Raw genomic sequence first — 27,674 nt, 5'->3', positions numbered from 1 at the left:
CTGTCCCTTTCCTTTATGCTGTTTTAGTGTTTTCGTATTTTGTTGCTCCTGATGTGTCTGTCTCCAGTCTGCCTCACATCTCTATTTATAGACTGTGAGCCCCTCAAGGAGACAACATCTGTATCTAATTTCCACCTGTATACTCTTTCCCGGCGCTGTAGAGTGCTCTGCGAGAACTCCATCCAGGCGGCAGATAAGCGGCGAGCCCCTGAAGAAACCAAAGCTTCCGCGACGCGGTCCTTAGCAAGTGTAGCCTATCTGATCAATACCTTAGCCACCAATGTTCTCCAGATGCTGGACATACAGGCGTCCCAACTACGAAGGATGGAATCGGTCAACCACATTTCACAAGTGAGACCAACCTTCTTACTTCGATTGTGTTGCCAGGGGAAGCTGCACAGCACTTAAGTGCATATCTGTAATTTATTTATATTAATATCTGGCTCCCCACTTCTAGACTGTAAGCTCATTGTGGGCAGGGAACGTGTCCGTTTACTGTTGTACTGTACTCTCCCAAGCGCTCAGTGCAGTGCTCTGCACACCGTAAGCGCTCGATAAATACGACTGAATGAATACCCAGAGAAGCAGCGGGGCTCAGTGAAAAGAGCACGGACCTAGGAGTCAGAGGTCATGGGTTCTGATCCCGGCTCGGCCACTTGTCGGCTGTGTGACTTTAGGCAAGTCACTTAACTTCTCGGTGCCTCAGTTACCTCATCTGGAAAATGGGGATTAAAAGTGTGAGTCCCACATGGGACAACCTGATTACCAATCACCTGATTGAGAAGCAGCGTGGCTCAGTGGCAAAAGCTCGGGCTTGGGAGTCAGAGGTCATGGGTTTGAATCCCGGCTCTGCCACTTGTCAGCTGTGCGACTGTGAGCAAGTCACTTAACTTCTCTGGGCCCCAGTTACCTCACCTGTAAAAGGGGGTTAAGACTGTGAGCCTCACGTGGGCCAACCTGATTCCCCTGTATCTACCCCAGCACTTAGAACAGTGCTCTGAACATAGTAAGCACTAAACAAATACCAACATTATTATTATTATTATTACCCTGTATCTACCCCAGCTCTTAGAACAGTGATCAGCATATAGTAAGCGCTTAACAAATACCAACATTATTATTATTAAGCAGTTAATATTATTGCTACTGTTACTATTACGACACTTCAGCTCTGTACCTCTTTAGTTTGGTTGGTAGCCTAACGCCACACTGCCCCAGACTTTGTCGGTCTCCCAGAGCTCGAAAGTCAGTCTTCTTGATGCAATTTTTATCTTTTTTTGGTCTATCACTGCATCACTGTCCTGGGTGCTTTCTAGGAAAGCTAATTCTGTGGTAGTGTTTAGTGCTAGAATGCCAATAGAGAATATTAGCTAAAAATATGACCCTCCTGGAGCAGGCTGATCTATTTCCTCAGTGTTCTTTAGACACATCATCAGCCTGCAATGCACTGCTGATTCAGTGAAGCCGTTTACTATCATTTGAGTGCCTTATTTGGGGTGTACCACAATAGCACGCTCATGTATGCACTGTAATTTCTGAATCCAGCTTTAGGGCTTTGGATGCGGCTCGGTGTTTACTGAGGGGGAAGTTCTTTCTAGAGGAAACAGATCCTATTACATCTTCCAGCATAGCCGTGTAAAACTTTAATAGATTCAAACAGGACTGAGCCAACTGCACATCCTTACTTCACCCCACCGGCGATGGAGAACGGACCAGCAGTGCACGGCTATATTGTCATGAAGCAGCCTCTCCGTCTCTTCATGGACTTTGCAGGGCAGCCAGATTTATCGGCAATTTCCGGCGTCCAGATCTACCGACGGTGTCAAATGTATTCATACAGTCTTTGCAAGTCAGACAGAGGTCTTTCTCGGCGGTACTCCCTGCGTTTTTACTCTATCTAATGTTTGCCGATATACTACCAAAACGATCGCAGATGGAGGTGGGGGCGTTCTGGGAGAGGGGCATCCACGGAGTCGCTACGGGGCAGAGATGACTAGACGGCATAAGACAAGACAAAAGTGTACGTTGGGGAGACTGAGGCAAAAGTCTTGCGGGGGAAGATGATGAAATCATTCATTCATTCAATTTACTGAGCGCTTACTAGGTGCAGAGCACTGTACTAAGGGCTTGGAATGGCCAATTCGGCAACAGATAGAGACCATCTCTGCCCAATGACGGGCTCACAGTCTAATCCAATGTATATATTTTCATTACCCTATTTATTTTGTTAATGAGATGTACATCACCTTGATTCTATTTATTTGCTATTGTTTTAATGAGATGTTCATCCCCTTGATTCTATTTATTGCTATTGTTTTTGTCTGTCTCCCCCGATTAGACTGTGAGCCCGTCAAAGGGCAGGGACTGTCTCTATCTGTTACCAATTTGTACATTCCAAGCGCTTAGTACAGTGCTCTGTACATAGTAAGCGCTCAAAAAATTCTATTGAATGAATGATCGGGGGAAACAGACGGCAGAGCAAAACAGAACAAAACAAAAACAAGACAACATGAACACGATAAATAGAATCAAGGGGATGAACACCTCATTAAAAAATTAATAGGGTAATAAATAATATATACAAATGAGCACAGTGCTGGGGGGGAGGAGCAAAGGGTGGGGTGGGGAGGGGATGGGGAGCAGAGGGAAAGGGGGCTCACCTGAGGGGAGGGGAAGAGGGAAGGGGGGGAGCAGAAGGTGGAAGGGGAGCAGAGGGAAAAGGGGGGCTCAGTCTGGGAAGACCTCTTGGAGGAGGTGAGCTCTCAGTAGAGCTTTGAAGAGGGGAAGAGAGTTAGTTTGGTGGAGATGAGGGGGGAGGGAATTCCGGGACAGCGGGAGGACGTGGGCCGGTCGACGGCGGGACAGGCGCGAATGGGGGATGGTGAGGAGGTGAGGGGCAGAGGAGCGGAGCGTACGGGGTGGGCAGGAGAAAGAGAGAAGGGAGGTGAGGTAGGAGGGGGCAAGGTGATGGACAGCTTTGAAGCCAAGTCTGAGGAGTTTTTAAGGACCGGATGGGGCAGTGGCTGGAAGCATCAAGGAAGCAAAGGAAGATTATCTTTCTCCCTCTCTAGATTGTGAGCTCGTTGTGGGCAAGGGAACGTGGCTACCAACTCTGTATCGGCATTACTGTGCATTTATTCACTCATTCAGTCGTATTTATTGAGCACTTACTGTGTGCAGAGCACGGTACTAAGTGCTTGGGAAAGTACAATACAATAAACAGTGACATTACCTGCCCACAATGAGATCACAGTCTAGAGTGGGGGAGATAGACATCAATCCAAGTAAATAAAATTACAAATATGGACATAAGTGCTCTCCGGTTGGGAGTGGGGACGAGCAAAGGGAGCAAGTCAGGGTGACACAGAAGGGTGTGGGAGATGAGGAAAAGTGGGGCTTAGTTTGGAAAGACCTCTTGGAGGAGATGGGCCTTCAATACAGCTTTGAAGTGGGGGAGAGGGGTTGTCGGTAGGATTTGAGGAGGGAGGGCGTTCTAGGCCAGAGGCAGGACAGGGTCTAGGGGTCGGCGGCGAGAAAGGTGAGATAGATGCACAGTGAGAAGGTTAGCACTGGAGGAGTGAAGTGTGCAGGCTGGCTGTAGAAGGAGAGAAGTGAGGCGAGGCAGGAGGGAGCAAGGTGATGGACTGCTTTAATGGAGAGGAGTGATAAGGAGGTGGATGGGTAACTACACGAGTTTTTTGAGGAGCAGGGTGACATATCCAGACCGTTTCTGTTAGGAAATAATAATAATGATAATGTTGGTATTTGTTAAGCGCTTACTATGTGCAGAGCACTGTTCTATGCGCCGGGGTAGATAGAGGGTAATCAGGTCGTCCCACGCGGGGCTCACAGTCTTAATCCCCATTTTGCAGATGAGGTCACAGAGGCACAGAGAAGTGACTTACCCACAGTCACACCGCTGACAGTGGCAGCGCCGGAATTCGAACCCATGATCTCTGGCTCCCAAGCCCGGGCTCTTTCCACTGAGCCATGCTGCTTCTCAAGTAGTAATAATAATAATAATAATAATAAAAGTGGTATTTGTTAAGCACGTGCTAGGTGCCAGGCACTGTGCTAGGCTCTGGGGTGGATACACGCTCATCAGACTGGATACAGTCCACTTCTCACATGGGGCTCACCGTCTTAATCCCCGTTTTACAGATGAGGTAACTGAGGCCCAGAGAAGTTAAGTGTCTTAACAAGAAGTTAAGTGTCTTGTCCAAGGTAACACAGCCAAGACGTGGCAGAGGCACGACTAGAAACCAGGTCCTTCTGGCTCCCAGGCCCGTGCTCTATCCACCGGGCCCCGCTGATTTCCCTATTTTATTTTCTCAAGTGCTTAGTACGGTGCTCAGCGCACAGTAGGTGCTTAATAAATACCACTGATGATTTTGGGGGAAAGAGAAATAGATTGTTCTCTTCCAGGGACGGTGGCTGTCGGCAACGATGGGCGCCAAAGGTCATGTCTGCTTTGCCACACTGTGATTTGAAGGTATATTGCGAGTACAGACACATTCACTTGATTATATTGTGTGTAGGATCCTAAGGGCAAAGGAGAGAAATCAGACGTCAACTGCCACAATCTGACATTTCTCCTTTAACAAGGTGAGGAGCTGGCAACTCCTCAGTGTTCATAAATGAGGAAGAGTTTGTGTAAGTATTTAAACAGGGTTTCCTCACGCTGCTTGCAGATTTTTTTTAATAGCATTTTTTAAGTGCCGGGCCCTGCAGTGGGGTAGATCCAAGCAAATCAGGTTGGACCCGATCCTCGTCCCACACGAGGCTCACCGTCTCGATCCCCATTTTACAGATGAGGCAACTGAGGCACAGAGAAATGAAGTGACTTGCTCCAGGTCACACAGCAGACACGTGGCAGAGCTGAGATTAGGACCCAAGTCCTTCTGACTCCCAGGCCCGTGTCTTTCCATTAGACCATGCTGCTTCTCGGCTTTCAGATTTCAACTGGTACGCTACAAAGGCAGGATGCTTTTCCATTTTTCGTGGCTCTGCTTCAGTGACTTCTTCAAAGGCTCATTCAAAGGTTCATTTAATCGTATTTATTGAGCACTATGTGCACAGCACTGTCTTTGCATACTGGAAGGTATCGACTGTTTTGAACAGCCTCATCTACTGTAGTAGATGTCTGAAAACACTGAGGAACACCTATTCCGAAACAAGTTTACATCTCAAAAAAAAAAAAATAAGAGCTAGACTCCTTTTAACTGTGAACGCAGGTCAAGCGATGGGTGGTCTTTCAACTCCTTTATGTATTGATTTTTTTTTTTATATTAATGCCTGTCTCCCCCTCTAGACTGGGAGCTCTCTGTGGGAAAGAATGTGTCTGTGTTGTTATACTGTACTCTCCCAAGCGTTTAGTACAGGTCTTTGCACACAGTAATAATAATAATAATAATAATGTTGGTATTTGTTAAGCGCTTACTATGTGCAGAGCTCTGTTCTAAGCACTGGGGTAGATGCAGAGTAATCAGGTTGTCCCATGTGAGGCTCACAGTCTTCATCCCCATTTTCCAGATGAGGGAAGTGAGGCACAGAGAAGTGAAGTGACTTGCCCACAGTCACACAGCTGACAAGTGGTGGAGCCGGCATTCGAACCCATGACCTCGGACTCCCAAGCCCGGGCTCTTCCCACTGAGCCATGCTGCTTCTCAGTAAGCATTCAACAAATAGGACTCAATGATTGAATGAATGAACAAACTCAGGAAATGCTCCAAAGCAGCTTTTGAACTTGCTTGGCAAGAGAGTAGGAGCCGCCTCACAGATTCAAGGGTGCATGGGGATTCGGGTGATCTTCTAGACTGTAGGTTCCTTGGGGACACAGCTAACAACTCTGTTGCCTTGTAATCTCGCTTAGTACAGACCGCTGCATACAGTAAGCACTCAATATTACTGACCGGTTAAAGAAATCCGCATCTAAGTCGCATACAATCGGAATCGAAGTTTACACCTCCTCCAAGAAGCCCTACCCGATTAAACCCTCTTTTCCCTGGCCCCCTCTCCCTTCTGCATCTCAAGGCGTGCTTGGATCTGTGACCTCTGGGCATTTGATTCGCGCCCCATCCTCAACCCCACAGCACTTACATACATATCTCTAAATTATATTTATATTGATGTCTCTCCCTGTGCGGACTGTAAACTCACTGTGGGCAGGAACCACATCTGAAAACTCTGTTGCACTCTATTCACCCAAGAGCTTAGTCCGGTGCTCTGCACAGAGTACGCGCTCAATAAATACCACTGATTGATAAACCTTAGGGCTTTGTAGATGAAACGCTTTTGTTTATTCCTCCCAACAACAGCTGGAATGGAAGCAAGACTCCCAAGAGAGCCGGGGATCACGTTCCAAAGTCAGAGTTCAGTGGAAATCATATCGATAAAAAGAGGCTATAATTTCCTAAATGTAATTGTTGTGAGGAAAATCTTCATCACGAGTTTGAAAAAGAAAATATTGAGCGCTTACTGTGTGCAGAGCACCGTACTCAGCACTTGGGAGGGTGATAATAATAATAATGTTGGTATTTGTTAAGTGCTTACTACGTGCAGAGCACTGTTCTAAGCGCTGGGGTAAATACAGGGTAATCAGGTTGTCCCACGTGAGGCTCACAGTTAATCCTCATTTTACAGATGAGGTAACTGAGGCACAGAGAAGTGAAGTGACTTGCCCACAGTCACACAGCTGACAAGTGGCGGAGTCAGGATTAGAACCCATGACCTCTGACTCTCAAGCCCGGGCTCTTTCCACTGAGCCACGGGATTCGTAGGTATGTTCCCTGTCCGTGATGAGTTTAGGACTGCGTCCAACCTGATTAGCGTGTATCTACTCCAGTGCTTGAAACAGAGCCTGGCACATAGTAAGCACTTTCTCCCATAAAGAAAGGATAGTTTAAAAACAGACACTCCATAGTGTCACAAGAAACAGCTTGTGCAAAGGAGCTCATGGGATTCAGCACTGTCTGAGACTTTGTTTTGGATAGCCTTGAAAAGTTCCCTCTGTTATCCTTGTTTTCAGTTTTCCAATTTCAGCTCACCACGCAGCAGCTGTTTGGATATTCTGTTGTCATTCAGTCAATACTGCCCAAGGTGTACTAAGCGGTACTAAGCATAGTGAGCTTACAGTCTCCTCAAAAACCCCACCCGGAGCAACGGCCTTGAGGTGAGGATACCAAATGCTCAGACCCAAAAATCAAGCTAACTCTAATACGCTAAAAACCTAGGTGGAGGGGAAAACCGGCATAAATAGGAAAGTTGCCAAACTGAAGTACTGTTCCCCGCCAAAATGCTGGAAGGAAGCCAATCAACAAAGCTATTGACAGCATAAATAAGATGACAGGAGAACATAGGGCTTCAAGACCACAGGAAATAAAAAAACAAAGATCAGAGAGCCGATAAAAATACCCTGTTTATGGGATTTAAGAAGGAGGGATGGGATAATCTGAAAGTAAACACTGTATTCCGATCATTACTACTTTGGGTATACAGAACGCTGAAAACAGAAAATCAAAACCCCCCAAAAAACTAAATAGGCAGACCAATGATCGTAGATCTACCTATGCAGTTTAAAGATGGACAACGCCGTGAAATCAACCAAAGAATTCTAGTGACATTATCAAGTTTCTTTATGCAACTCAAAAATAGTAACTTCACTTAACACCTTGAGTTGCTCAACAGCAAATGATTCATTAAAAATAATTCCGTTTAATTCCCATAAACCCACTGTAGCTTTTCAAACCGAAGAGACCAAACCGTAAGCACCTTCGGGCAGGGAACGTGCCTACCAACTCGTACTGTACTCTCCCAAGCGCTTACTACAGTGCTCTGTACCCGATACGCACTCAAAAAACACCACCGAATGACTGATAAAGATCTACTGGCGATTCAGAGTTGGCAGAGTATGCAATTGAAGGAACACACAAATTGTGAGCATGAAAAAGGTGCTCAAAACCAATCTGGAATAAACTATTAAGCGAGGGAGAGAAGTTGGTTGCAAAAAAATCAGGAAATCACAAACCTTTGCATTCCTGGGAAATAGAGAAATCCACAATGTTGCCTTAAAAGTGTTCATAGAGACCCTGTCACTGAGGAAACTCCACTGCCACATTCAAATGCACTCTCTGCATTAATCAATCAGTGGTATTTATTAAGCATTAACTTTGCACAAAGCACTGTCCTAAGCGCTTAGAAGAGTACAATTCGGTTGGCAGACATCTTCTCTGTCCTTAAGGAGCTTACAGTCAAACGGACATTACCGGTCCCATAACACCGATGATGGACTTCACAAATGACCTCTACTGATTATTATGGTATTTTTTAAACGCTTGCTACGTGCTGGACACTGTACTAAGCACTGCACAAGCAAATAGGGTTGGACATGGTCCCTGTCCCACAGAGGGCACACAGTCTCAATCCCCATTTTACAGATGAGGTAACTGAGGCCCAGAGAGGCAAAGTGACTTGCCCAAGGTCACACGGCAGACAAGTGACGGAGGCGACATTAGAACCCATGACCTATTTCCGAAAATAATTTTTTAATCATAAATGTGCTATCTGTATAGACACCACTACAGGAAGCACGGGCGGAACGGTGCAACAAGCCAATAAACGGCCGCTATTTTCTCAACAAAGAGGTCTTCTGAATGTGTCTACTCCTTCTGAAGATGGTTTCTATAGTAATAATAATAATAACACTGGTATTTGTTAAGTGCTTACTATGTGCAGAGCAGAACATATGCAATGGAAATCGCCTCCATAAATCTGGAAACTTCACTTTGATCTAATTTCCCCCACTGACAAATTAACGTTCAAGGTCCGAAAGCCAGCTGGTATTTCTGACCAGACTTGAAATTTACCACTGATAAGAGGACCAATGAAAAAGCTGTGGGAGCCCAGCACAAACATGTCCAGATCTTGCCTTCAGGAGCACGCTGCTTAAATATTATTAAATATTTAAATATTATTAAATATTTAAATATTATTAAATACCGATGTGTCCATTCCAAGCGCTCAGTACAGTGCTCTGCACATAGTAAGCACTCAATAAATACTATTGAATGAATGAATGAATAAATATCATCCCATCATCGTCAAAATCGCAGTCCTATTTACTGAGGAGCTACTTTCTGGCCAGTACTGGACTGGACACCCTGAAATTTCTGTGAGGACCTTACCCCCTGATGGAATTGAGAGGTTCTGTCCCACCGCACACCTTCACGCTGGGTCTCGCTAGAAGCTGATGATCATAATGACCGGGCTGAGCAGAGAGGGAGATTCTGAAAATAGGTGGGCAGAACGGAAATAACACAGGATCGTTGGCATCCTGCTCCACGCCCACCCCAGGGATTTGTTAAAGCATGTGAAATGAGCCACATGCACTGTAAAACAGTAGCTCGATCCATATTAAAACTCACCTCCTCCAAGAGGCCTTCCCAGACTGAGCTCCCCCCTTTTTCCCTCTGCTCCCTCTACCCTCCCCCTTCACCTCTCCGCAGCTAACCCCTCTTCTCCCCCCCTTTCCCTCTCCTCCTCCCCCTCTCCCGTCTCACCCCGTCAGCACTGTACTCGTCCGCTGAACTGTATATATCTTCATCATCCTATTTATTTTGTTTATTTTGTTTAATGAGATGTACATCACCCTGATTCTATTTATTTGCCACTGTTTTTATGAGATCTCCTTCCCCTTGACTCTATTTATTGCCATTGTTCTTGTTTGCCTGTCTCCCCCCATTAGACTGTAAGCCCGTCAAAGGGCAGGGGACTGTCTCTATCTGTTGCCGATCTGTCCATTCCAAGCACTTAGTACAGTGCTCTGCACATAGTAAGCGCTCAATAAATATTATTGAATGAAATAAATACTATTGAATGAATTATTTATCAGACACTTACTCTGTCCTGAGCATCACATTAAAGCGCTTGGAAGAGCACGATAATAACGATGTTATTTGTTAAGCGCTTACTATGTGCGGAGCACTATTCTAAGCGCTGGGGGAGATACAGGGTAATCAGGTTTTCCTACGTGAGGCTCACAGTTAATCCCCATTTTACAGATGAGGTAACTGAAGCACAGAGAAGTGAAGTGACTTGCCCACAGTCACACAGCTGACAAGTGGCAGAGTAGGGCAGAGTCTCACAATAGAGTGAGAAGACGTGATCCCTGCCTTCGCGAAGTTTACTATCTAAAGGGAGACACAGACACTAAAATAAATTACAGGTGGGAGGAAGCAACAGGGCTTAAATCCACAAACACATTGACCAATCAACTGTATGTGACTGGAGGGTCAGAGTTTGTGGTAACTCTGTGGAACACTCCCCACAGGGTGACACACAGGGCCCCAGAATCCTGCAAAAAAGGAGAAAAAATACAGAGGGCATAATGATCAGATCGGGAATACTATCCATATTTGAAGCTGGCTTTGAAATACAAACCAGGTGAGGTAGGTTTTTCTACCGGTTTCTTTTACATTCCGCATTCTGAATAGTGTACGTTCAATTCCGAAGATAATATATCAGCTCCTCCGAAAAGCATCCAGGTGCAAAAGGTGACCCAAAATTTTCAGAATCTAAGGTTTTGAAATGTTGCAAGGATGTTGCCAGCTCAGTATGTTTGATGCTGGCAAAAAACACTGTTGACAGTTCTAAAGTTCTCCAGGTACCATTGACGTTCTGTTTTCACCGAAGGCACTATTTTTTGGATTAACCGTTTTATGTAAGGATAGAGAAAGAAAAAAATACCTTTCTTAAAGCAGATTAATAAATGATGGTGAATTTGATAATCTTTTCCTATTAAAAATATGTAGCACCCTGGGCTTATTTGTTATTCTGAATGCGGGTAGAGCCAGATTTACAAATATTCACACCCCATTCTCCCAGAGCATTGTTAGGGAATTAGGGAACGTTCATCCATAACATGAGCCTGCTTGGACTAGGGTTGCTGTGGTTTGGGAAAAAACAGCACGAGCGTGGCATCGGACACCAGGCGTACCACAGATCATGTTTCCTTAACCCACCGTTTTGTAAGACCGCAACCCCTGCCTCTTAGGAGACGTGGGTGAAAGGAAAGGTTCAACTAGTTTGAAGACTCAATTGTTTTCTTTGGCAACAGGGTTGACTAAAGTCCACACATTTATGAGGACACCGACGGTGGCCGTGGTGCTGACTCTGGAATGGGGTTGGTTCGATGGGGACTGATGAGGGTCAAGAAGATTGTGTTTCACGAGATGGAAAAATATCACTTTAGTTAGCCTTAAAAAAGGCGGGGTGGAAAAAACCTAAAAATTAATTGAACCATGATCGTCATCAATAGCTTGTAAACATCAAATTTGGGCAGAATGCTTTACTGCACAAAGGTGTGAACTGGACAAAGGTCGACCCATTTTTTGCTCCGTGTATTCTCCCAAGTGCTTAAAACAGTGCTCTGCACACAGTAAACGCCCAATAAATATACGATCGATTGATTGCTCAGAAACAGCGTGGCTCAGTGGAAACAGCCCGGGCTTGGGTGTCAGAGGTCATGGGTTGGAATCCCGGCTCCGCCACTTGTCAGATGTGGGACTGTGGGCAAGTCATTTCACTTCTCTGTGCCTCAGTTACCTCATCTGTAAAATGGGGATTAAGATTCACGAGGGACAATCTGATTACCCTGTATCTAATTACCCTGTATCTACCCCAGCACTCAGAACACTGCTCTGCACATGGTAAGCGCTTAACAAATGCCAACATTATTATTATTGCTAAATAATTTTTTCCTGGTCAAGCCTCCTCAACCCTAGTACTTTGCTTTCTTCGGCCATCTTCACCATCTCCTCACCATCTTTTAACCCTTACATTCTGACCGCTGCTAATTCCTGCCAGTTCTCTCCCCACAATATTTCTTGGCTCTTCCCCTTCCTTTCCACCCCGTCGGCCACCACCCTGGTTCAAGATCTCGTCGACCGCCACTGAGATATCATTATCAACCTCTCGATGGTCTCCTGGCCTCCAGCTTCTCCCTTCGCCAAGTGATACTACCCTCTGTGGCCTAGACCATCTTCCTAAAACATCTTTTAGCTCACATCTGTTGTCTCTTCAAAAATTCCCTATGGCTACCCATTTCCACGTCAAGCAAACACTTCTGACCATTGGTTTCAATACTTTCCACCAGTGCTTTCTCTCCTCAATGCTCACTTCAGCTGCTAGTCCTCCAAAAATAATTTTCTTCTCCCAGCATTTCTGCACTTATGTATTTACAGCGGCTTCCTCACAAATCAATTTATATGTTCTATTTAAGCGCTTATCTGTCCTCTTATCCACCTATCTGTTCTCTTCCCTCCTAAATGATTCTGTGCGTCTCCCCTAACAAACTATAACATTTTTGATGGCAGAAATTTTCTTTTACTTCAATAGACTCTCCCAACATCTTAGTATAGAACTCAGCTGTGCACGCTGAAGCAGCGTGGCTCAGTGGAAAGAGCGTGGGCTTGGGAGTCAGAGGGCATGGGTTCTAATCCCGGCTCCTCCACTTGTCATCTGAGTGACTTTGGGTAAGTCACTTCACTTCTCTGTGCCTCAGTTCCCTCATCTGTAAAATGGGGATTAAGACCGTGAGCCTCACGTGGGACAACCTGATCAACTTGAATTTCCCCAGCGCTCAGAACAGTCCTTCACACAGAGTAAGCGCTTAACAAATACCATCATTAATAGGTGCGCAATAAATACTAGATTGTTTCCCAACTACAAAAAGGGGGACAGCCCTTAGCACAAATTAAAATTTATATACTAGAAATGGATTTAAAGTTGAGCTTACCCATCTCCCTGCATAGTTCAAAGACTACCGAGGGCTCCACTGTACAAACTGTTTGGGAGAGTATGACAGAAGAAGCAAAAGATACAGCCCATACTTGAGGAGTTGACAAGCTAATGGGAGAAACAGGCAGACATAAATAATTTACATTTACAAATAGTGCAAGCTGGAAGAAGCGGAGGATTTGAACCAGACAATCTGGAGTTCATTCTAAATGGCATGACTTGATGGAGTACCTACCTTGGGAGAACTCATAAACTTCTGAATACCAAAGAGCCTTGTGTATCTGACCACCAGCCTAACAATTCCTCGAGTTTATCGTGACAGTTTTGCAGTCAGAGGACACTAGGGTGCAGTCAGTTGGTGGACAAATCCATCCACAAAGTAACAAGCCAGGAGCAGGGACACACCAGATTTGTAAACTGAGAGAGAGTGGCGAGGAAGCAGGGGCTCCGGGCTCTCCAAATCAATTAGCGGGTGACTCTCTTAGCCCAGATAGAGTCTCTGCTGGAAACACCTGGATTTCTGCATCATACCCAGTCTTAAGTGATCTACATGTGCATTTCTTTTGCATCCTTTTCTTCCCCTCAAGCCTGGAATTTGTATCTGTTCCACTGACTCTGTGGTTCTCTCTGTGACCTTAACTTCCAATCCCTCAGAGAGTCTGCAATCATCACCACCTTAGCCTCCTCTTCATATGTCATCACATTACTGCAGTGTTAGAAAGTAGACTTATCTATGAGCCCATTCAGAAGGCATTTAAGCATCTACTTGGGTTGTTTAACACAGTTGAAACATTTCTCCAAACACTGACATTGAAAACACAGTAAAAAAAAATGTATTTAAAACAGCTAAGGCAAGTAGAAATGCTCCTTTTTTAAAAAAAAAAGTTATTTCAAAAAAAAGAATTGTACTTAAAATGCTTATTTTCTAGGATTTTATATCTTGGCCCCAGTGACTGAATTTCATTCCCTTTGAAAACTCCAAGATTAAGGCTTTAACCGTCACAGTTACAATGACAGACTTCTATTCTGAGTTTCGATTGATCACAATCAGTTTAAAATATTCAACATTGTAAAGAAAAGGTAGGCAAACTATGCCCCGGGGAACAAAATCCAACTTAGCAGAAAATACTGAGCAAAAGTCACAAGGTCCAACTGGAGCCAGTACAAACTAACAAACTGGCTAAAGGATTTTGAGGACAATGTAAAGATCATGACAGCTCTTTACCCTTGCCCACCAATCTCTCCTGTCAAGCCCAATGGAAGTGAAAACTGATTATCCTTGCTCTAATGACTCGATTTTAATAAACCAATTGTAAATTCCTGTGGCACCACTAATTTTTATTGGATTTGATAAAGAATTTCATTGGTCAAGATATTTACAATAGCATATAATGAAGATTCTAGCCCATGAATTTTGTATTCACACTGGGTTATTTTCCACTGCATATATAAATTTGTTGACTAAGCTTCTAAAACCTAATCATGTCACTCTTACAGGCTGATTTTCTCCAAAAAATTCTCCAGAAAGATTTTAATCCAACATATTTGATTTGATGACTAAGAATATCAGCAATAAACATTTGTTTCCTTCCCCATTTAGCATTTACTAAAATGAATGCTATACTTTTAACTGGCCATATTTAATTGTTTTACAGAAGGAAGAGGTTTTCAGACATACAATATTGCTCAGCATTGAAAAAAAGTGAAATTTCAAAACAGACTGTTAAGCCCTCAAATAGAGGGTTTCTACAATAGGAACCTGAATAACTCAATCATTCATGCATTCATTCGTATTTATTGAGAGTTTACTGTGTGCACAGCATTCTACTAAGCACTTGGAAAGTACAACAAAAAGAGACAATCCCTGTCCACAATGGGCTCACAGTCTAGAAGCGGGGAGACAGACATCAAAACAAGTAAACTGGCATCAGTAGCATCAATATCAATAAATAGAATGATATATATATATATATATATATACACCCATCAGAACAAGTAAAACAGGAATATAAATAGAATTATTGATATGTACAGTATATACACAAGTGCTGTGGGGCAGGGGGATAGAGCAAAGGGAGCGAGTCAGGGCAAGGTGAGGGGGACCTGAGGAAAAGTGGGGCTTAATCTGGGAAGGCCTCTTGGAGGAGATGAGCCTTCAGTAGGACTTTGAAGGGGGATGTGTGATTGTTTGGCAAATTTAAGGAGGGAGGGCATTCCAGGCCAGAGGTAGGACTTGGGCCAGTGGTCAACGATGGGACAGGCGAGAACGAGGCACAGTGAGAAGGTTAGCACCAGAGGAGCAGAGTGTGCGGGCTGGGGTGTTGAAGGAGAGAAGGGAGGTAAAGTAGGAGGAGGCAGCAAGGTGATGGAGAGTTTTGAAGCCAATAGTGAGGTTGATAGGTAATCACTGGAGATTTGGGGGGGATGAAATGCTCAGAATGCTTCAGTAGAAAGATAATCCGGGCAGCAGAGTGAAGTTCAGACTGAAGTAGGGAGAGCAGGAGGTTGGGAGATCAGAAAGGATGCTGATACAGTAATCCAGTCAGGATAGGATGAGTGACTATATTAATGTGGAAGCGGTCTGGATGGAGAGGAAATGCCAGATCTTGGCGAAGTTGTTAAGGTGAGACCAACAGGATCAACAATATTTGTTGATGGATTGGATATGTTGGGTGAACGAGAGAGCAGAGTCAAGGATGACACCAAGGCTTCCGGCTTGTGAGACGGGAAGGATGGTGGTGCCGTCCACAGAGACGGGAAAGTCAGGGAGAGGACAGGGTTTGGGAGGGAAGATAAGGAGCTCAGTCTTGGACTGGTTAATTTTTAGGTGGCAGGAGGACATCCAGGTGGAGTTGTCCTGGAGGCAGGAGGAGATGCGAGCCTGGGGGGAGGGAGAGAGAACAGGGGAGGAGATATAGACTTGGGCATCATCTGTGTTGAGATGATGGTTCAAGCTGTATCAAGCCATAACACTGAACCTATCAGTGGTATTTATTGAGTACTTACTGTGTGCAAAGCACTATTCTAAGCACTTGGGAGAATACAACATAACAGAGTTGGTAGACATGTTCCCTGCCCACAATGAGCTTACAGTCTAGAGAAGATGGGCAACCACTGGAGGTTCCCAAGGAGTGGGGAGACACAGACTAGAAAAATGATCCAGGCAGCAGGGTGAAGAAAGGACTGGAGAGGGGAGAGGCTTGGAGGCAGCGAGGTCAGCAAGGAGGCTGACACAGTAATCAAGGTAGAATATGCCTCAGATCGGTCTAGAAGCAATTTGGATGGAGAAGAAAGGGTGGATTTTAGCAATACCGTGAAGCTGAACCGACAGGATTTGGTGACAGACTATGTGGGTTGAATGAGAGAGATGAGTCGAGGATAACGCCAAGGTTACGGGTTTGTGAAACAGGGAGGGTGGTGGTGCTGTATACAGTGATGGGAAAGTCTGAGGGAGGCCAGGGTTGGGTTGGGAAGATGAGGAGTTCTGTTTTGGACATGTTTAAGTTTGAGGAATCAGCAGGACACCCAAATTGAGATGTCCTGAAGGAAGGAGAAAAGGCAGAAAGGAGAAAAGGGGGGGGGGGGGGTGAGGAGGCAAGAGAGAGAAAGAGAAAGAGAGAGAGAGATATCCATCAGAGCTGGAGATGCAGATTTGGGAATCATCCACATAGAAATGGTAGTTCAAACAGTAGGAGCAAATAAGTTCTCCAAGGGAGTTGGGGTAGATGGAGAATAGAAGAGGATCCATAACAGAGCCTCAAAGGACTCCCTCAGTTAAAGGATGAGTGACAAGGTAGGTAGGAGGAGAACCAGGAGAGGATAGTGTCAGTAAAGGCAAAGGTATACAACGTTTCCAGAAGGTTGGGGGCCACAGCGCTGAAGGCAGCTGAGGGATGAAGGAGGACTAGGATGGAGTAGAGGCCACTGGATTTGGCAAGAAGGTCAATGTTGACCTTAGAGAGGGTGGTTTCCACGGAGTGAAGGGGCACAAATCCAGACTGGAGGGCAACAAAGAGAGAATCGGAAGAGAGGAAGCGGAGACAGCAGGGGTTGACAACATACTCAAGGAGTTCTGAAACGAATGGTAAAAAGGAGAAGGGCCAAAAATTGGAGGGAGCCATAAGGTCAAGGGAGGGTTGTTTTTATTGACAGGAGATACATGGGCATGTTTGCAAACAGTGAGGAATAATAATAATGTTGGTATTTGTTAAGCGCTTACTATGTGCAGAGCACTGTTCTAAGCGCTGGGGTAGACACAGGGGAATCAGGTTGTCCCACGTGGGGCTCACAGTCTTAATCCCCATTTTACAGATGAGGGAACTGAGGCACAGAGAAGTTAAGTGACTTGCCCACAGTCACACAGCTGACAAGTGGCAGAGCTGGGATTCGAACTCAGCTGGGATTTCGAACTCCCAGCTGAGTTCCAGGAAGGCACTGGAAAGTGAACGGTTGGCGATGGAGGTCGTGGAGGGTGGAAGGGAAGGGGCAAGGGGTTTGATAAGGTGCCGGGGGATGGGGTCAAGAGCAGGTGAAGGGCGTCGATTCTGTGAGGAGACAGGAGATCTCCTCTTGAGATATCGTGGGCAGGAAACGTGTCTACAAACTCTGTTATACGGTATTCACCCTGGAGCTTAGTATAGTGATCGGCACACAGCAAGTGCTCAAAAAATATGACTGATTGTCGACAGGAGAGCTGGAGGGGGCAGGAGGAGGGAGGGGCTTGAGAAACGGGGAGACTTTAGGGAGATCACACTTGACGGTTTCCCTTTTATCAATAAAGTATGTGGCCGAGTCATAAGAGACAAAATATGGCGGTGAGGGCAGGGGGGGGACTAAGGACTCAAGGAAGATAAATACCTAAAACATCTGACATGGGCAATGGGCATGGGAGTCAATAAGGATGGAGAAATAATATTATGGAGCAGAGGAGAAGGCTGAGTTAAAACAGAGGAGGATGAATTTCAAATGGACGAGATTGGTCTAATGTCTGGATTTCCGCCTGATGCACTGCGTCACTCGAGCAGAGGAGTGGAGGAAGCGGACTGTGGACGTGTTCCAGGGCTGTGAGTTAGTGGGACAAGATCAGATGAGAGACAGGGAAGCAAGCGAGTTGAATTTAGTGGAGAGAGTGGTGTTGAGGATTCAATCTGTATGCCGAGAGAAGGTACAGACAGGTATGAGAGTATGAAGATCAAATGAGGAATAATGTTTGTAGAAAACAGGGGCAAGTCAAAAGATGGGAGGTCTCTGTAGGGGAACAGGACAGATCTGTGGGCTGTGGGAGAGAAGGTAGGTGAGGAGGTTGTGATTGGACAGAGGAATTTCAGAGTTGGTGAAGGTAGAGATTGTACAGTGAAGAGAGATGATGAGATTTAGTTTGTGTCCAAGTTGGTGAGTGGGAGAAGTGGGACGGAGCAGATCAGGGGAATTGAGGAGTGAGATAAGGCTACTGAAGTCCCCACGGAGCAATGAAGGGATGGAGTAAGACAGAATAAAAGAATGTGAGAAAGGGATCAAAATGACTCAGAAAGTTGGAGGAAGGGACTGGGAAGCAGTAGATAATTGTGACTAGTAACTGGAGTAGATGATAGAGGAGGCTAATATGGGCTTCAAAGGAAAGAAAAGAGGGGTGGGGAGTAGAATAGTGTGAAAGTGGAACTGGGGAGTGAGAAGGAAGCCAACTCCTCCCTCTTCCCAAGCGAGTCTTGGCGAGGGGGAGAAGTTGAGGCACCCTCTGGAGAGGGCGGAAGGGAGACCGCCCTTTCACTCACTATAGAAATGGGAAAGACTTGAAAAGAGGAAATATTACCTGTTCATTCATTCTCACTATATCTAAGATGTCCCTGGGCTCTTCTTTTGAACAAAAACACAGATTTGTGCCCCCAGCTCCCAGCTGGAATGTAGTCATACTGTAGTTCTGACTGTAGTTGCTATTGGGTTTGATCATTTGGTCACTTCTAGGTCAAACTCTCCATTCTCTTTAAGGATTTAACAGTCATCCCACATTCAACCCCTCAGCCCGCATTCCCCTTATTCCCTTCCACTTCTGCATTGCCCTTGGGCTTGGATTTGTACCCTTTATTCACTCCACCCACAGAGCCCCAGACTTAAGTGTAATTGATTTTAAAGTCTATCTCCCTAAGTATGTAAGTGTAATTGATTTTGACGTCTACCTCTCTCTCCAAACGCTAAGCTTCTGGCGGGCAGTAAACATGTCTATGAACTGTTGCATTCTCCAGAGCACTTAGAACATCGTTCTGCACACAGAAAGCACTCAATAGCTCGTTGTGGGCAAGGAATGTGTCTGTTCATCGTTATACTGTACCTCCCAAGCACTTAGTACAGTGCTTGCACACGGTCAGCACTCAATAAATACGACTGAATGAATGAATAAATGCCACTGATTGAGTTTAACCATCAAATGCTTCTCAGAACAGTGCTCTGGCATTAGCGAAGTCATAGGCACTGGTGTCACGGAACCGTAATGTAAACTTCTGCTTCTAACACATTAAAAGAAATGCCCAGAGTTTGTAAAAATAAAACTCAGTGAAGTCCATGACAAAGGAACATCCCATAGTATTTGCTCATAGACTTGACCTATCTGATTTGGCGACGCAAATAAAAGATTACTTTTTGGATTACACGATTGGAGTCCTCTAAACTGCAAGCTCGGTGCGGGCAGGGAACGCGTCTACCAATTCTGGAATACCCTACTCTCCCAAGTGCTTAATACAGTGCTTGGCACCCAGTAATAATAATAATAATAATAATAATAATGATGGTATTTGTTAAGTGCTTACTAAGGGCCAAGCACTGTTCCAAGCTCTGGGGGGAATTCAAGGTGATCAGGTTGTCCCCCGTGGGGCTCACAGTCTTCATCCCCATTTTACAGCTGAGGGAACTGTGGCACAGAGAAGTTAGGTGACTCGCCCAAGGTCACACAGCAGACAAGTGGCGGAGCGGGGATTAGAACTCAAGATCTCTGACTCCCAAGCCCGGGCTCTTTCCACTGAGCCACGCTGCTTCTCTGCGACTAATAATCATGCCTGCTTGGGGAAGGTTGGGAGGAGGAGGAGCAAAAGGATGAAAACTATAACAAAGCAGAAGGGGGAAGCGAACTCATTAAATATTGTTGCGGGTCAAGGGAGGAGGAACCGAAGTACCATAGCAGGATGGGAGGTTAATTCATTTAGTGCCTATTGTTTGCAGTACTCGGAAGAGTGCAATAAAAAGTAAGTCTCAAGTGCCCTGTTACTTCCTCTTCATTTTCCCACCCTTTTTTCTTCTCCTTTCCTCTTCTTCCGCTTCTCCTTATTGTTAGATCTAATTCTTATATGACCCAGGTAATAGCCCCACCCATTTTAATGCTACAAAAAGACCTGCGAAAGTGGGGCAATTATGAGAGCAAATATGGTAAATTACAGCTAACAAACTGAGGAAGCCACACTGAGCCTATGTTGCCGAACTTAAAAATACACCATTACATCTCTGTGCATCTGTTTTAAAGCCTGGGTCCTAAATATATGTGACATATTTCTCTAGTTAAAATTTACAGCACTCCTTAATTTGCTATTCCAATTACTTCATTTAATGTTTCAGAAAGAACTCTTTATTGTCTAAAAACGGAATACAAAGCCAGCTACTAAAAGATGAATAAAAAACATCTGTAACAACTATTGTCTCTAAACAATCGACTTTGAAAATCAAACTGATTTTGGAAGCGCACACTCATGGGATATGTAGACTGATGATGGACTTCCTGTCAAAAGTGAAGGACGCGCCTTATTCGTTCATTCAATCGTATTTATTGAGTGCATACTCTGTGCACACTACTGTGCTGAGTGCTTGGGAGAATACAGTATACCATTAAACTGACACATTCCCTGCCCTCAGTGGGCTTACGGTCTCGGTCTTGTTACTTCACGTGTGTTCTGAACTGCTCAAAGAGGCCGAGGTGTGAGGTTCAGGACTGGTCGCGGACCGAGGACGCCTACACGGGCGAATACTCTGCAGCGCCTGAAGCTGCCTTTCGCCTACGACGTTTCTCCTTCTCGTCGATGATGCTTTTGTCCACAAGAGATTAAACGGCCAAATGGCAGAACTGACCGAACTGGGGGCTCCCAGGCACTGATGTCAACGGAAGATGCCTGACGGTGGCCTTCGGCAGGATTTTGGGTCTTTCCCTCTGGCCCCTTCCGGAGCAGGCTCCAAGGCTGAGGTCTTCATAAAGATCATCCTGGGAACCGTAAGCTTGCTGTGGGCAGGGAATGTGTCTGTTTATTGTCGTTCCGTAGTCTCCCAAGCGCTTAGTACAGTGTTCCGCACACAGTAAACTCTCAATAAATACGGCTGACTGCATGAATCTTTTTCTCGTTCCTTTGCATTAGCTCTGCATGCCGCCTCGATGACTGGTGCTGCAGAGTGCTACAGAAATTCAGGGTTCAGGATGCAGCCTGCCCATTTTATGTCAACTCTCCGCTTCAGACGGTGCAGATGGAATCAGTCGAATTCTTTTATATGCCCTCAGTATGGTATAACAATTTTGCAGTATGATATAACAATATCTCCATGACAAGTCCACGGTAAGCATCAAACTATGCCTTTAGATGGACTCCCCGTTAAATGTCCCAGCTTTCCAAACGCTTTGCTGGCCATTACGCTATGGCTGGATCAGCATCCTTGCAGATCACTCCCCGCCCTGCAGTCTTTCTATGGAATCTGTTAAGCCCTTCCTATGTGCAAGACACTGTTCTAAGCACCGGGGTAAATATAAGCTAATCGGGTTGGACACGGTCCATATTCATTCATTCAATCGTATTCATTGAGCGCTTACCATGTGCAGAGCACTGTACTAAGCGCTTGGAATGGACAATTCGGCAACAGATAGAGACAATCCCTGCCCAGTGATGGGCTCACAGTCAAACGGGGGAGACAGACAGCAAAGCAAAACAGAACAAAAGAAAACACATCCCACATGGGGCTCACAGTCTTAATCCCCATTATACGTTTGAGGTAACCGATGCACCGAGAAGTTAAGTGACCTGCCCAAGGTCACACAGCAAAGTGGAGGAACCAGGATTAAAAGCCAGGTCCTTCTGATTTCTGGGCCCATGCTCTATCCACGAGGCCACGCTGCTTCTCTGCCTCTGGCTTCTCCCCTTTCCACTCCAAACTCTATTTTGCTACTGGACCATTTTTCTAAAACATCATTTTGTGCCCATCTCCCCACTCCTCAAAATCCACAAATGGTTGCCCATTCCTCTCCACATCAAGTAGAAAACTCCTAACCACTGCATTTAAGACGCAATCTGATCTCTCCTCCTTTCTCTCCCACTACAACCCAGCTCACACGCTTCGCTCCTCTCAAGCCCACCTATTCACTGTGCATCATTCTCACCTTTCCCACGGTCGACCTCTTGCTCACGCCTTCCCTCTTGCCTTGAGCCCCGTCCCAGCTGTTAGACCACTGCACTCCCCCCATCTTCAAAGCCCTTCTAAAATCCTATCTCCTCCAGAGGGCCTTCCCTGATTAATCTCTCATCTCCCAACCATATTTAGACTGAGAGTCCCATGTGAGACAGAAATTGTGTCCAACCTGATTAACTTGAAACTACCCAGCTCTTATAGTGGTACTTCACACATAGTAAGCACTAAAAGACCATGATCATTATTATTATTATTATTGTTTCCCCCCACCTACTTACCATTCCTACATTTCTCTGTCACCTAAGACTTTGGTTAGTCACCTCCCCACCCTACCCACAGTACTGTGTGCCTGTCTTTAAACTCTGTGGTTCCCTTTATGTGTAATTTAATTGTCTGTCTCCCCCCACCAGATGGTAAAATCTAGGAAGGCAAGAAAAATTTCTATTATCAGTCCTCAATGTCATCCTCAATAGCAGCATTTTTTGAAAGTACACTGACCGAGTCACACAGTTTTTCAGTAGTCTGAAGCTGCACATCCTCAATGGCCATTTTTGGAGCAGGAGCTGTGGTCCCGAACTTCGGCTGAATCACGACTTTGCTATTGTTTCGACATTAGTCAACTCAATGAGTTTAGCAGTTCTTGCAAAACAGTCAGTGAGCAATTATATGCCTTGAAGAGCACTGGCCACTAGCAAACCACCATCCACAAATAATGAGAGTCTGTGCATAAAGTTGTCGTTAAACGATGGATCTACCATCTAGTTAATTCCGCACGTAGACCCCCATGCCCGCCCCTCCGAAGGCATCCATCAGTAAGGCTGTGAATGCTACAGTCAAAAGTCTCTGTGCAGACGCACGGCTTTGCTTCACACCACTTGAGACCGTGAAGGAATCAAGAAGCAGCTTTAATCAGGGTCCAGGGTTTGTCATTCCATCATGGAGTGAGCTTATGATGCTAACAACTTTTCCAAATCACCAATCTTACAGAGAAAAACCCTCAGGCCAACGAGATTTAATGAGTCGATAACCTTGGCGAGGTCAACGAAGACCACAAAGAGGTCTTGGTTTTGGTCCCTGCATTTCTCCTGCAGCTGTCTAGAGGCAAAGACATCGCCATTAGTACTAAGTCTGAAATGAATGTCTCATTGGCTCTTAGGAGGTATATTTTCCACCAGCTGGTTAGTTTGGCATTACTCCGGGTAAAATCTTTCCAGCGGTAGCCAGTAACCTATAAGGCACGGTTGCCCTTCCCCAAATACAGATGGACAACACGTACATCTTCGGACACCTGTGAGACTTTTTCCCATTCCCAGATCGCGTGGAGCAGATCAGAAATTTTTCTGGTCAATTTAAATCTCTTTACTTGTACATCTCTTCCACGGGAATGGCAGTTCAGCAGCTTTTCCATTCATTCAGTCGTATTTATTGAGCGCTTACTGCGTGCAGTAAGTGTTTGGAAAGTAAAATTCAGCAATAGAGACAAACCCTGCTCACGCTGGGCTTAAAGTCTATAAGACAGACATCAAAACAAGTAAACAGGCATCAGTATAAAATTATAGATATATACACAACAAAACAAGTAAACAGGCATCAATATAAATAGGATTATAGAGATAGACAGAAGTGCTGTGGGGCGGGGGGGAGAGCAAATGGAGCGAGTCGGGGTGATAGGGAGGGGAGGGAGAGCTGAAGAAAAGGGGGGCTTAGTCCGGGTTGGCCTCTTGGAGAAGACGAGCCTTCGATAGTGCTCTGACGGGGGTAAGTGTGATGGTTCGGTGGATTTGAGGAGGGAGGGCGTTCCAGGCCAGAGGTAGGACGTGGGCCAGGGGTCGACAATGGTGGGACAGGTGAGAAGAGGAACAGTGAGAAGGTTCATGCATTAAATTCATTCAATGGTATTTACTGAGCGCTTACTGTATGTAGAACACTGTACTAAGATTAGCACAAGAGGAGCAGAGTATGAGGGCTGAGACGTAGAAGGAGAGAAGAGGGGTGAGGTAAGAAGGAGCACGGTGATGGAGAGCTCCGAAGCCAATAGTGGGGAGTTTTAGTTTGATATTGAGGTCGATAGGCAATCACGGGAGATTTTTGAGGCGGGGGGTGATGGGCTCAGAACATTTCTGTAGAAAGATAAACTGGGCAGCGGAGCGAAGTGTGGATGGAAGAGGGGAGGGACAGGAAGTTGGGAGGTGAGAAAGGAGGCTGATGCAGTAATCCAGTCGGGGTAGGATGAGTGACTGTACTAATGTAGCAGTTTGGATGGAGAGGAAAGGGCGGATCTTGGCGATGTTGTGAAAGTGAGATCGGCAGAAATTGGCGGCGGTTTGGATACGTGGGGTGAATGAGACAGCAGAATCAAGGACGACACCAAGGTTGTGGGCTAGTGAGACGGGGTGGCTGTGCCGTCCGCAGTGACGGAAGAGTCGGGGAGAGGACAGGGTTTGGGAGGGAAGATAAGGAGCTCTGTCTTGGACATGTTGAGTTTTAGGTGGTGGGAGGACATTCAAGTAGAGATGTCCTGCAGGCAGGAGATGCGAGCCTGGACGGAGGGAGAGAGAACAGGGGAGGAGAGATAGATTTGGGTGTCATTGGCGGAGAGATGACAGTTGAATCCATAGGAGCGAATGAGTTCTCCGAGGGAGTGAGTGTAGATGGAGCATAGAAGGGGACCAAGAACTGAACTCTTAGGGACCCTTACAGGTAGGGGACGGGAAGGGGAGGAGGAGCCCGCGAAGGAGACTGAGAATGAACGGCCAGAGAGAGAAGAGGAGAACCGGGAGAGGACGGAGTCAGTGAAGCCAAGGTTGGATAACGTATTGAGGAGAAGGGGATGGTCCATAGGGTCAGAAGCTGCTGAAAGGTAGAGCTTTTCCATACGACTTTCGGTACTAAGGTCACGGAAGTACCGAATGGAAACGGGAGATGGGCAGAGGGAGGGAATTGCTCCAGATCACTCTCGGCAGTCGGTATCCGAGACCGTTGACGAGCAATTAGGAAGACTGTGGACATCCTCAGCTCCCCGCTATCCAGGACCGCAGTCCGAGCGGTAAGCGTTTAGTACAGTACTTCGCACAGCGTAAGCACTCAGTGAATACGAACGAACGAACGGTCAGAAGCTGCAGCTCATCAACACTTGGGCTGGGATCAGCACCACTGGATTTTGATCCTTCCACGACACTGCGACCAAGAAATGCCAATCTCATTTGCAAGTCTCCATTCTGCAACCTTATCTAAAAATCGTGCTGCCTTGGATTTCTGAATAGTAACTTCGCCAACAATTTGAATGATCAGAGAGCATAACGAATCCAACTAAAGCATCCTGAATCACCACGCTCTCCTACACTCGGCCCCCTTACATCCTGGCATGTTAACATTTAGAATGCAGTGCGCTACGGGAGGAGAAACTTTTATCGTGATCTGGCTGAAAGGCCCGTCGAAATAGTCATTTTCAACACTTGGCCCCAAATCCCTCATACGAAGTGCTCCTTTCGGGGGAAGGCAGCACAACCTAGTGAGTCGAATTTAGGGCTGGGAGTCATAGGACAAAGGTTCTAATCCTGGATTTGCCTGACCAGTGGCTGCGTGTAAGAACTGTTGACCAAAGGCAGATCAACTTGGTTTCTCCATCTACAAATGGAGACGATAAAGTACTTGGCCCAAATAAGCGCGTCGAGTTCCTTGAGCCCTTCAGAGGAAAGGAGACGGGGGCGCTGGAGAAGGAGGAGAGGGGGTGGGGGAGAATGGAGTCACCCTACCGCTCCGAGAAATCCCTCCTACAGCATCTTTTCGATTATGAAGTCATATATTTAGGCTTGTTATTAGAACCGGGGAAAGAGCACGACTCTGGCAATTAGAAGATCTGCATTCTCAACCCAGCTCGGCAAGTCAGAGAATACCAGCTGCGGGCTGTGCTATCAGTGGTGAAGGTTGCTGACAGAAGAAACAACTAAGGCCATCCACAAGGTGGTCAGGATTAGCGGGAATCCCGATAGGTAGTTAGCCGACACGGGCGACAAAGACCACAGAGGCTGCCAAGGAAACTGCCAGCTGGGTTACGGCTCAACGGCACAGTATTGGCTCTGCTAGGCTGCGGGCGCTTTGGCCATAAAGCGGATCCTGTCCATAAAACACCTTTCCGCATACCTCGTAATGTGCCGCGACCCTACCCACCTACTCGCTCACCGCACTCCCACTCGCTCACCGCACTCCCACTGGCGACGCAACTGGCAGGGATCGGATGGGTGCAATTGGAGGGGCAAGGACCACTAGAAGCACGATGGCCTAATGGTTAAAGCACGGGCTCGGGAGTCAGAAGGTCATGGATTCTAATCCCGACGGCTCCGCCACATGTCTCCTGCGTGACCTTGGGCAGGTCACTTCACTGCTCTGTGCCTCAGTTACCTCATCTGCAAAATGGGGATCAAGACTGGGAGCCCCACGTGGGACAGGGACCGTGTCCAACCCGATTTGTTTGTATCCACCCCGGTGCTGAGTGGAGCCTGGCACATACATAGTAAGCACTTATTAAATACCATCTTTACCATTATTATTATTATTGTTAAAATAGACACAACCGATCGATTAGGAAAGTAGCAGAGCCGGGATCACAACCTAGGTCCTCTGACTCCCAAGATCCGTACCCCTTCTACTAGGCCACGCCGCTTCTCCGCAGAACTACGAACACTACAGACACCCAAATACTTTTGTTAAGATGAGAATTAATCCAAGATGGCATCATCTCGCCTTACAAGCTTTTTGCTCCATTCAGGCAGCGTGGCTTTGTGGAAAGAGCCCGGGCTTGGGAGTCAGGGGTCATGGGTTCGAATCCCAGCTCTGTCACTTGGCGGCTGTGAGACCGTGGGCAAGTCACTTCACTTCTCTGGGCCTCAGTTCCCTCATCTGTAAAAGGGGGATTAAGATCGTGAGCCTCCCGTGGGACAACCCTATTACCCTATATCAACCCCAGCGCTTGGAACAGCGCTCAACAAATACCAACATTATTATTATTATTCGAGCCCTACTTATAATACTAAACAAACTTGGGCTTTTGCTATTCTCCCCGTATCTTTCACCCCCCTCGGGTAGACTGCTCACACATCAAGATGACAAAAGACATCTACGCCATTACAAGCTACGGTGGTGAATCTCTTCTCTGGATCAAACGTTCACACCTAGGCGATATACCCCTGACCCAAGAGAAGGCATAATCCTTTCTAATTTAGGCCCCCAAAGTTACCTAACAGCCGAATAAAATGGAAGCAGGATACGGGCCTATTCCTATGGATCATCATCACTCCCTCTACGGTGATTTCTCCGCCGTCCCTCTCCTCCAGCTTCCTCACGGCTGATGCAGACATCGGCCCTCCATGAGCGACCCTTGAAGAAAAATCCATTCTTCCGGATTTCTCGGCGGTTCCTCCCCAGAGTAACTCGGGGAGACCCATCGCCATCCA

At 46.1% G+C, this 27,674-nt stretch overlaps 1 protein-coding gene across 4 annotated transcripts in view; it reads right to left on the bottom strand.

Annotated features, from left to right (window-relative positions):
• Positions 1-27,021, bottom strand: part of RAPH1 (Ras association (RalGDS/AF-6) and pleckstrin homology domains 1) — a 130,716-nt gene extending 103,695 nt beyond the window's left edge. For 3 of the 4 annotated variants that reach the window (XM_029068981.2, XM_029068982.2, XM_029068980.2), the window contains exon 1: positions 26,970-27,017. The gene's annotated coding sequence lies outside the window, so the exon portion shown is untranslated. Of the gene's footprint in view, positions 1-26,969 lie in introns of all 4 variants that reach the window. The other variant, XM_029068983.2, reaches the window with a different exon arrangement.
• Positions 27,022-27,674: the final 653 nt, after the last annotated feature.

This window comes from Ornithorhynchus anatinus, chromosome 7 (genome assembly GCF_004115215.2).
Source record: "Ornithorhynchus anatinus isolate Pmale09 chromosome 7, mOrnAna1.pri.v4, whole genome shotgun sequence".
NCBI classification, from domain to species: domain Eukaryota; kingdom Metazoa; phylum Chordata; class Mammalia; order Monotremata; family Ornithorhynchidae; genus Ornithorhynchus; species Ornithorhynchus anatinus.
This window is presented reverse-complemented; position numbering and strand designations above follow the sequence as displayed.